This window comes from Onychostruthus taczanowskii, unplaced genomic scaffold (genome assembly GCF_017590055.1).
Source record: "Onychostruthus taczanowskii isolate IOZ18803 unplaced genomic scaffold, ASM1759005v1 scaffold20, whole genome shotgun sequence".
Taxonomy (NCBI): domain Eukaryota; kingdom Metazoa; phylum Chordata; class Aves; order Passeriformes; family Passeridae; genus Onychostruthus; species Onychostruthus taczanowskii.
Window position 1 is genome coordinate 2600521 of NW_024499240.1, and position 12089 is coordinate 2612609.

The following is a 12089-nucleotide window of genomic DNA, read 5'->3' on the forward strand; positions in this document are numbered from 1 at the left end:
TGTAAATGACACAGAATATGTTTTCTGAATGTAAATGGGCCATTCCTGTCTCTCAATCAAAGACATCCAGGGCAGTGAGAATATCTTTTGCTCTGAAAAAGTAGAACATTTGGCACCAGCAAATCTTTGTATTTCTTGAAATCTTAAATGACTGAAGTCTGCATTTGCAATCCTGTATCCTAGAGCCTATGTAAGTGGACATAGGGCAGGAGAGCAATTCCAGGCTGGCAGCTAGAACAGTGCTAATGTCACTGATATCCGCCCACCCCAGAAGAGGGAAAGAGAGAGCCGAGGATCTTGACTTCACAAAACTAGTGAGTTCCCCTATGAGCTTGGAGCTGTTGATGTGGTAGAAGTCTGTTAACAGCAAATGACAGCTGGTGCTGTCAGCTTGTACCTTTGCTGTGACCTGGAAGGTCAAAACAGACACACTGACTACACTATTTCTAAATATCTGACAAGCCTAGTATTATCTCAACTTAATATAGCAGAAATAAACATGGTCCTCATGTTCCTAAAAGGGAAAATATTATGATGGAAACAATATTATCCTCAGTGCCTAAAGATGTTAGGCCAAAAGAATTAATCCCTTTGAGAAGTCACAATCATTGCAGGGATGCCAAAAACCACACTGAGTTGGTAATTGCTTCTTTTCTGCAACACAGGAAACTCAGATGATGCAACTTTGTATCAGGTGATATCAGCTGTCCCTGTGGTTTTGTCTGTGCCATAAATTGGGGATCCTAATGCAAAGTATTTGAATGTAATCCTGGTTGAAAGTCTCATTTATTTTTTTAAGCTGTTCACTGGAAAATATGTTGAATAATGATTTCAAAAGGGGGAAAAAAAAATCCTCCTCTGCAAGTGCACCAACACAAGAGGCTGCAGTCTTTAGGGACTGTAGTCTGACATCCTCAACCCTTGGGTATTGTACTGCTGTCAGGGTGATAAGTGTGTCTACTTAATGTTGTGAACAAAAAATCTAACTGAAACGTTAAGTTCTCCAGCTGGTAGGTTTCAAGCAGTTTAATTTAAAAAAAAATCATGATGGTATCTGAAATGCTGAAATCTTGAAAGATATTTGAGCTATAAAAATGCTCTAATTAAAGTCATTATTTAGTTCTGATCCCTTTTAGGTCGAAGTCTTAGATAAAACAGTCACTCGATAACTACTTCTACAAAAGAACTTCCAAACTTGATCATGTTGCAGAAATGTTGATCCTTGCACAATCTCAGGGCATGCAGCTACTACACTTAACCCTTTATGCTCTTGGAAAATTAGACCAAAACCACAGTGTTTTGAACTTTGAACATCGGCTGAAAACAGTGTTATCAAATTAAAAATCAGTCCATTTTGATCTCTGAAGGTATATGAGAGCATCCTGGAACTGTCCACTGATTTGCTAATGTGAATGTGGCTATTTAAAAACTGCTATCCATCTTTTTCCTATATGAAAGAAGTGACAGTCAGTGCTCCTTAGAAAGCATATTTCTGAATTGGACTGGCTTACTTTCATAGTAAGGGTTGGAAGCGACCTTAAAGATAATCTAATTCAAAGCCCTCTGCCATGGACAGGGATGTTACCACTTAGAAGAGATTGCTCAAAGCCCTACCCAACCTGACCTTGAACACTTCTAAGGAGGGGATATCCACAAGTTCTCTGAGCAGCCTGTTCCAGTGCCTCACTACCCTCTGACTAAAGAATTTCTTCCTAATGTCTGATCTAAATCTCCCCTGTTCTAGTTTAAAACGGTTCCCCCTTGCCTTGTCACTATCTGGCCACATAAAAAAATGACCCTCTGTCTTTTCATAAGCCCCTTTTAAGTACTGAATGGCCACAGTGAGATCTTCCTGAAGTCATCTCATCTCCAGGCTGAACATTGCCAACTCCCTCAGCCTGTCCTCATAGGAGGTATCCTCCAGCCCTCGGATGATCTTTGTGGCTCTTCTCAGGACCTACTCTAACAGATCTGTGTCTTTCTTGTGCTGAGGACCCCAGAGCTGGCCTCAGTTCCACAGATGGACTCTTCTGACAGTAGAGGGGCAGAATCAGCTCCTTTGACCTGCTGGCCACTTCTCTTTTGGTGCACTTGGATTTCTGGGCTGTAAGAGTACTGGCTCTTGTACTTTCTGAAACCTTAGAATGTTGCAATGGCATAGTAAAAAATTTGCTATAAAAGTACAGAAGTTCAGCTTTTAACTTGATGGAAATTACTTATATATACATATGCTAGGGAAATGATTTTGGATTCTAAAGTATATGAAAAGATTTTTAATTTAATTTCTTTAACACTGATGTTACGGCAAGTGAAATCATGTTTTTAGGGTAGGAGAAGGGAAATTACCTGCAAAATATTTTTACTTTATTAATGTAGGCTGCTGCCATGGAAAATTTGGGGGAGGTGGGGTCTGGGCAGAAATTGTGCTGTGTTGTGCTGGTAGAGAAAACTCAGCATAAGCAATAAAGTTCCCATTTCTGTGCTGATGTTATCAGTGATGCTGGTAGACAAACAAAGAAGTAAATAAAAATTATTTTCAAGCTCTCCTGGATACACAAGAAAACAATACTGGCCAAATGGAAATGGACAGAATTATTAAAGAAGAATCAGTCTCTATTCTTTAAAGGTTATTTGAAACAGAGAAACGTACCTTACAACCTAGAATTCAGTGTTTTTTCAAGCTTTAAATGATTGTGTTGTATGTGGGATGTACAAAGGTGGGAAGAAATGTTGTAGCAGATTCCCTTCCTGTGGAATGAGATCCTAAGCTGATGTTCAGTAATTCTAGGCAGGCACCTTTTATTTTAGAATTTAGATATCTTCTTGTCTATTAGATTGAAAGTCCACTATATAACATTATGTATTTTATTCTAAGTCGTATGTTGAAAATGTCTTGTGCTTTAAGTTGGAATGCTTCATAAACTAACTGCTGTAAAATGTAACAACCTATTTACATTGCTGCTTAGATATGTCTGTGTTTCTGGTATATTTTCACATCTGTCTCCACTCAAAATACTTGTTTTTATGGTAGATGGGAACAAATTTGAAGATTGTAACAATAAAAAAATCCATTTTTCTGTGGACGGCGAAAACTAAAGAGCTTGTCTGCTTCACTTTGGAAGCTGAGAAAACAAGGAATGAGGGAATGTTGCTGGTTTAGCAACAGTGGTGCTTTAGGAAGGTCAAGTCCAGGAAGGAAAGACAGTCTGCTTCCATCTGGATTTTTTTCCTGTTCCAACTGCATTGATTCAGTAAACTCCTTTTTGGTTCACTACGGTACATAAAAGGGAGCTAGAAGAACCAGACAGTTGGAGAGAGAAAATACTAGCTATCATGCTTGCTTCAAATGTCTCCTAATTTATTTAATTTGAAACTTTTTCTGATCAACAGCCAAGTGAAATTTCTAAGTCGGAAAATGATGAGAAAAGGTGTGCTTAGTGACTGAGCAAGGGAAGGGGATGGAGTAAAAAGTATTTCAGTTAATTATAAGCCAAAAGGCACCTTTTTTTCTTCTCTTTATATCTTACAATTTCTAACCACACCAAGCATACTCTGAGTAGTTCTGAATTACTCCTCAGCATGGATCATATTGGAATGTCTGAGGTGTCATGGAAACTGGATGGAGAAAAGCTGCCTTATGAAGCCATACAAGACAGCACGGGCAATTTCTTTTCAAGTGTCTGCCTTCTTCTGTCTTTTTTTTTTTTTTCTCCCAGAGAGAATGACCACTTTGCTCTTTCAAACAGAACTTACTTTGTTTTATTTGAAAGGATCCATGCTCTTCTGGCATTTTGAATGATGGCTGTACCAAGTATTACATTATTAAGTATTTGCCTTGATTATTCACATAATCTAAAGAAACAGCAGTCAAGAAATTATTTTGCTACTCGACTATACACCTCTCAGTACACTAGTTTGCCTGCCAAAGTGAGTATTTCTTTGATTTTTATAGATAAGTATCAGTTTTGAGAAAGATTGTGAAAAGAAAAAGAAAGTCTGTGTGTTTACTGCAGAGGAATATTTTTGTTTGTGTACAGTAACTCTTCTAAAGCATAATATTTTTCAGCATTGTTTTCTGAAAGGAAGTGTGTTCTCTTCTGGGATATCATATAACCATATATCATATATAACCTGGAAGAGCTTAATTTTATCTTGGAAAATGTAGCTTATGTAAGATGTAGCAAGAATATATCATTAAAAACAAGGTTTTCAATACTTGTGCTAAAAATCATTGGGAAGGGATATGCTCTGCTATATGCCACTGTATGTGTAAAGAGAATTCATTCTTACTCTCTTCCAGTTTTTTACCCCATGGTTTAAAAAGCTGCCTCTGGTCAAGCAGATATTAGAGTCAGAAAAAACGCAAACTATAGATGGTGGCCTTCAAATTGGCATGGCAGAGTAAGGGTGCCAGAAGTAGGAGGAGTGAAGGACAGCAATGGCAGCCTTACACTGACGTGCCAGGAGTCACTCTATGAAGTTCGGTGATGGGATTGCTAGAGTGCCAGAAATCAGAACAGCTGCTCACAGGCCTTTGAGAGAGAGCCTGGAGAAAGCCCCCTGCTTTCTTCATCCATCTGTTGATCTGAGGATATCACCTTTCAAATAGATTTTGTCTATTTCCATTCATTTCACTAACTAGACTCTTATTTCCAAACATGGTTGTATTTCTTTGTTGAGAATGCCATTTATGAATGAGTAATATTTTCATACTGGTGCAGTTCAGGAACCCAAAGAATGTCATTCCTCCTGTCATGGCAGGCTATGGAAATCTATCAAGCCCTAGTATTTGGAACTGAATAGTTAACATGACACTGCTTGAAGATTGTTTAGCTGTGACTGATCTAGAGAAAGCTAGACATTTGGGGCCAGGGTGAGGAAATTTATTTGATTAAATTATATTTGGTCTAGAAAAAAATATGTATAATTTAAACTTAAGATTTTCCTACCCCAGTGTTACTGACTGTAACTTTAGATTAATTAATATTACTCTATTTTCTCTTAGGTGAGCATTTTTAACTCTGTAGAACTTCTGTAACAGCACGATTCCATAGGAAGTTTGCAGCTATGCCTCATCCCGAATTCAATTTAGAGGAGTTTGCATGGGCAGGGTTTATAGATCTTACTGAAGAAGTGACCACAAATCATCTATTTCCAAGCCTGAAAGCCAGTGCTGAGGCATTTAGAGCTGCTGCTGCTGCTGCTGCTGTAGCTCATAAATTGCAAGCCATGGCATATGAACCATGTTGTTTGTAAGAGCTGGAGTAGAGCATGCATGGTCCACTGAATACATTTTCTAAATCCTGGACTTCAAATCTTTTTGTCACTAGAAGACTGCATAAGTTTCAGCAAAACCCTCTGTTTACATAACTGGTATGGAAGTTATTACATTTCTGGTGTACTTGAAGAAACCAGACCAATTGCATTTTATTGCAAGGTACAGGATTCCAGCCTTTAGAATAACAAGGCATTGAGTGGTGCAAGTTGTCTCTTTTTTGTTTCATGAAATTGAACAGTGCTCTTCCCATAAGTTTGATGCTTATGCGATTCATCCAACTATGATACAGGATACTGAACAGGAGATTAAGTTTGATACCCAATGAAATAATGTAGTTGTATTAGGTGGAAATGATTTGTAGTGCAAATCATGGGCTTAGTTTGTTCTGTGATATATGGCTGGTTTTGGGTTATTGTGGGTCTTTGGGTTTTTGTTTGGGGTTTTTATTTGTTTCTGAATTCTGTCCAAGATATGTATTTCAATGCATATAACCTTTTTTTATAAAAGTACTCAAGTCTAAATGCATATAGAGTAGAATAAACCAGGATTTATAAAATTATTACTTATTAATGATGGCAATTACTCAGAGTACAAATTTCCTTAACCACTTCACTTTTGCTGTAGATTCTGGGAAATAGGAAAGCATAAGAATGTTCCTGTTAATTTTCTTACAAAGTAGATGTGGGATCTGACAGTTTACCCTTATTACCTTTACAGATGGTCAGATGGTTCTTGATTCTGTTTCCATTTGGATTCACAAAGAACCTTTCATTTGAGAAAAGAGAGCCCTTGCTTACCTTGACTCCCATGGGAGACCCTGGGTGGAAGAGACTGTTAAGCATTTGTATTCTCCCACTGTTGTTTCAAGGAGAGGTGAATTTGGATTCTACTGAAGAAATCCTGACTGTTACAGGAGGGCTATCAAGAAGTATTGTCTCATTTGAACCTCTTCCTTCTGTGGAGTGACAAGGGAGGCCTAGGTTTTGGCTCCTGTGAATCTCTTGGGTGATCTATAATCCCATTTGTGGTGGCAGAAATGCTCTTCCTCAATAGTATGTTTGGGCAGAAATTCAGCAATGTGGCTCTGACAAAGACTTCCTTCTATTTAGTAACTCTGTGAGAAGAGAGGATGGGATGGGATGGAATATAATTTAGCTACCTAAAAATGTCAAGTTATATTTAGGAAATTCAAAATTCCACTATGGAGGATTGAAGCTTCCCTCCCTCCCCCCACCAACCTTGAAGAAGTGATTAACCGAGGGTGCCTCTCAGCATGGAGACTGCTCGCTGCTATTGTCTCCTGCAGAAACAACTCTTTGCTGCTAACTGGTTTAACTGTATCATGTCCTTGAACATGTTTTCCTCTAACCACCTTTCAGGATTTGAGGACTGCTCTGTAGTGTATATAACAACACACAGAAGAATGTGACAATAGCACTCTTTTCCTGACCAATTTTTGTTCTTTCCATCTGTCAAACGTTTGGGTTTTCTTTTTTCTCCCAGTGCTACTGCAGCAAAAATGCCTGCCTTTTGTTTATGTCTTCCTACATGAGCATTGTGACATCATCAGTGGTATCGCCAGGGGAAAAAAATATGCATAGCTGTAGCTAAACCAGCTGCTCGTTAGCAATCTTTCTAGTCTGCTTTCATTTCTTCTCATTAATGTACACACAGGAGTGTTTCCTGCCTAAGAGACATGGAAGGTTGTCAGCCACAAAACATCTGCTCAGTCCTTGTCTTTGGGTAGATGAAAATGGTAGCACTTCAGAATACACTCATTCTTGATAATGGCATTTTTTAAAAACTGAAATGAATGTGAGAGCGTAGAAGATACTCATGACTAGATTTAGTTGTAGGTAATTCTGAATCCTTTGCTAACCATCTTGTATAATTCAGTGTAATCACAGAGACTGCATATCAACTGTTACAAAACCATAATAATACAAACCAAGCAAGATGCCAAGAACAATAAAGAAATGAGTTTTGTCATTGATTTGCATGACGACACGGTAAGGCGAATGAATCTGTTAGTCATGCTTGTCCCTTCTTCCATGCAAATCAGCAGCAAAACTTCCACTGACTTTGATAGGACCAGAATAATGCCAGCCATGAGCTACAAGCTGTCATTTATTCTAATGAGAGAGGTCTTAAATAGAATAAGGAGGTATTTCATTTGTGGAATGTTAATGAGAAAACAGTTTCTTTTGCTATCTCATGTTATCAAAATGCTCTGAATTATTCTAGAGATAATTGACTGTTTTGTAGAATAGCTGCATCTTTGCAGTGTTAATATTATGGATAATTGCGTGTTCGGTACGAGTTTTCAGGGCAGAGGAGAGATGTTCATTTATCATCACTAGCTGTTTGTAGAAAGCTAACTTCAAAGTAGAATATTCAGGGAATTTACTCTGCAGTAGGAATTAAGCTATCTCCAAATATTCTAGCATGGAACCACTGATAATGGATCAGTGAAAAAAATTAATATTTATCTTTTTCTTTTTTTTCTCTTTGTTTTTTTGTAATTTGATCAAGATATTCACTTACTCTAATATTAAATACTCAGATAAATATTAAGTTTTTAAGCATTGTAAAATGTTATTTAAATTCATAATTTTTGTTGAAAATAAACAAGAAAACCCAAGCCAACCAACCAAATGCATGCATGCACACACATGAAAACAAACCCCAGAGCATCACCAACTATTACCAACAAGAGATTAGACTTCACTGTATTACATAATTTGTCATTTGTATTTGAGAGTAATCCCTGCCCAAATGGCCAATTCTTATTCACCTGAGTAGCCTCAGTGAAGCCAGCAAAACTCATTTTAAGACCAAAGATTACACGATAATGCCCTTGACTGACGACACAAATTTAAATTAAGAGGATTTTTTTAGGTATAGTTTTTCATTTGGAAGCTTGTCCTCCACATAAAGGATAAATACTGGCAGATTAAGTGTTGGCAAAATATTACCTCTTCAGAATATTAATTTCAGTGTGTACTGTGTGCAGAGCGATGCAGACAATGCATGGCTTGTGCCACTCCCCGCAAGAAAAAATTACTTGTAACAAATCCCTTGAATTCTTCTTGGACCAATGTTACAGTGGGAATGATAATAATAATTAAAAAAAAAAAAAAGTTCAGGGGATTTCCATAAGAACTGCTGTCTTAATGAACTTAAAGAAGCCTTAGAATTTGTTATTCCTTCCTCATAGTAGACCTCAGCTGATAAAAATATCCGTAGCCGGTGAAATCAGTGGCATGCCTGGCTTTCTCAGACAAAACTCCCATGTGATCACACAGGCAGCCTCAGTGAGCCCGAAGCTGCTCAGCAAGCAGTAGGTAATGAGTCTTTGTGCAGAGTGAAGCTCTTGTGGCTGAACAATAAAGCATATGGTACCAGCAATAAAACACAGTGCTGGGAAATTTAAGAAGATGCTGCTGGAAGTGGGAAGACAGTGAATATGTCAAACGTTATAAAATGACGATCAATCTGGTTTGGGTCCTAATTAATAAAAACAGTGCATGGATTGGAAAAACAACAATTTGAACAGGTCAGTTGTTTTATAGATTCTTCACACACTTCAGTGTTTTAAATCTAAATGGGGTTTTTGCTATTTCTTTATTGTTAATAAAGCCAGGTTTTTTTCATTTTGTAAGGTGGGATTGGAAGGATGCACATCAGTCTGATACCAAGCTAAATAAATTGTGTAAGTTCTGTGAGCAAATTCATTGTAAAAATGTTTTTACCATTATTCCTATGCAATTCAAACTTCAATTGTGCATGAAAAATGGGATAGCAAGTAAAATTAAATTTATGCTAGATGGATCATTTACCAATATCATAAAATATTTAGTAACAACAATCTATTACTCTGCAATGTATTCGAGACTAATTCTTTCTCAGTAGGAGATCTGTAGTGTTTGTGTTTGGTTAAACATAATGTAACATTAGAGCATATCTAACAGTGCACTTACATGGGGTTTTTTCCTCCACATTCTTCTTGGAAATTTTTGGAAGTGGTGTTTTGTGTTATTTTTAATGCAATTGTATACACATGGGAGTGATGCATTATAACCTTCTGCATGCATTTCACTCTAGTATTAATGCAAAATATGTTTTTATTTTTCGAGCAAGTAATTATTTCTCATAGTAGTTCTTAGTTAATTATACATAATTATTTCATTTTTTGAAAACTGCTCGCAAAGATTTCTGTGGCCTGTGTTTTTCTTAAAGAGGATAGACATGCAAATTCTTGGTGATTTCGTATAATGTAGAAATTAAACATGCAAAAGTTTTATTCCTTTAATCTCTTTACATTATTGGGTTTGGGTTTTTTTTTTTTTCTTTCTTTTCTGAGTGCTGAAGATCGTAAATTAGATATGCTGATATCTGCGGAGTATTTTAGCAGAAAGGAGATGGAGCCCTTGAAAAGCGATTGGGGAAATAAAGGAACAAAACTCGAAATGTAGAGAGCAGTATCTCTTTTCATGCGCACTTATGATTTCAGGGGAGAAATGTGCTTTGTGATCAGCACGTTTGTTCTGTGCCTGTGGCCGTGCGGGAGGCGCGGGGCCCGGCGCTGCGCAGCCGGGGCTGGAGCGCTGCGCGCCGCCCGCACAGGCTCGCTTTGTGCGGGCACGGCGGAGCCCGCGCCGCCTGCCCTCTGGAATTAAAGAAAGGGAGAAGGGGCAGGAAGCCCGGGCTCCGGCTGCAGAGCCGCGGGCGGGGGGAGCGGGTCTCCCAGGAAACCGCCGCGGCGGCGGGCGCCTCCGCTGGGGCTGGGGCTGCGCGGCCCGCGCGCTTTCGCCGTCGGAAATGGGCTTCGGCTTTGAGGGCATCATTTTCCAGTCACAAGTATTGCTGATACCTAAGCGAAGGTGCTTTGCAGTCCCTGCTTTAAAACGGTTCTCCTGTAAAAGGTAATTTTATGTCACAGTCCTGATACAGCTTGGCATCTCAGAACGCAGGCCTGTTCACGTTTTAGACAATAGATAGAAAGGATAGGTAGAGTACTGTTTTACCGTACTTATGTGCAGCTATTAATTTATTTTACAGAGAACCCTGGTAATATCGCAGTAACACCTGCAGTATGTACCATAAGATTGGATGACATAACACTGAACATGTCACTCTGTGCTAATTTAAATGGAGAAAATACAGCAATATACAGTCATACAATTATAGTGTAATTGCTATATTCATCTAAAATGAGTACAGTGGATTTTAAATTTAAATTTATGAGGTGGCTAGGTACTTACATTAAATGCATACAGAGATGAAATTAACAGTGTGCAGTAAAATAACAATAGGAGTGTCTCTACAGAACAGCATTCCCACTGTTACAATGGAATCACAACTTTGAAATACACATGTCCTGTCTATTTATATAGGAAGGAAAAAAAAAAACATTATTCCTGTGGATCAGGCTCTTCATCTTCTAAAACACTCCCAGGGTCAAGTTTTTAAACAAAGCTTAAAGAAAAAGTTCCTGAAGATAAAAGGTGTTCTTTGTTGCTACCAAGTTATGGTAATTTTAAGACACACTTTTCTTTAACCCATCTAAATGCTTTTGAAAGTGTGGCTATGTAAACATTTTATGCTACAATTTGAATGGTGGCTGTTGAGTCTCTTTAAGAATCATAAATAGAACCGAATCTTTATGTATGTATTTTTGGAGACAGAGATGTGGTTTTGATCTCTCATGTTACTGGAGTTCTGTGTTAATTGTACGGTCTTAATTTACTTCTGAATCTGAGGAGCCCAAATCTGGTGTGCAGTGTTTTGGCTTGAGGATGCAGTGTTTACTGTATGTCTTAGTTTTTTGGTCTCCATTGTTTATCAGAAAGAGGAATTTATTGTGAAACATCTTGCTTTAGACAGATGCAGTAATTGACTAAATGAAGTTTGAGTTCAATATAAATTGAAGACATGTAAGTCATGGTTTAGAGTACACAGTGGCAAATGTTTGGAAACTTAATTCCAAAGCTTAAATGTTTTCCCTGAGGTAGCAACAGATGATTGTCTCATCTAAAACTTTTGCTTGCTCTTAAAATGTACTTCTAGTAACTGAAGCTTGAAGTTTAGAGTTGTTTTCCCTTTGAACAAGCAGGTGGAAAGTCAGGCTGAAGCAAGGCAGCTATAATATATTACAGCATTGGTAAAGATGTCTTAAAGATAAATTTACATGCAGTCTGTCAGTATCTCTTTTTGCTCTTGCTCTGAGCCAGACATGATGCTGAGAAAAACTGGATTATAGATGTGCCCTTTCCTCAATAAGATATCCCCAAACACCATCACATCTTTAAAATGCTGATAGCAGTTCAAGGCCTACCAGTGAGTTTTGGTCACTGTTGCATCATTACTCTTTTTTAGGCTTTTTTGACCCTAGAAGAGAGATTGAGCGTAGATAAAAGACGGATACAACTCATCTACAAATGTACAGAAGACAAAAATATTTACTAGGTTAAAGCAGCTCTGAGATAAATAGCATGTCTTTAATTTCTCTATCTCTCCACAGATATGGATACAGTATTCTAATAAAGCTAGTGATAAATGGGAGATGTGAGTAATTGATACCAAAAAAAAAAAAAAAAAAAAAAAACCAAACTGGAATATTGTGGCTTTCTTCTTCACCTTACATTTGCATATAATTCTTTCCTACAGCTCCCCTATCTCTACACCCACCCTACAAAAGGAGGTTTGTATTTTTAGCATCTCTGCTTCAGTTTTCCATTACTTCATATAATTATTTTCACAAAGAAATAGGGGAAAAGGAGTAAAAGGTTGTATTGCCATGACAATTTGA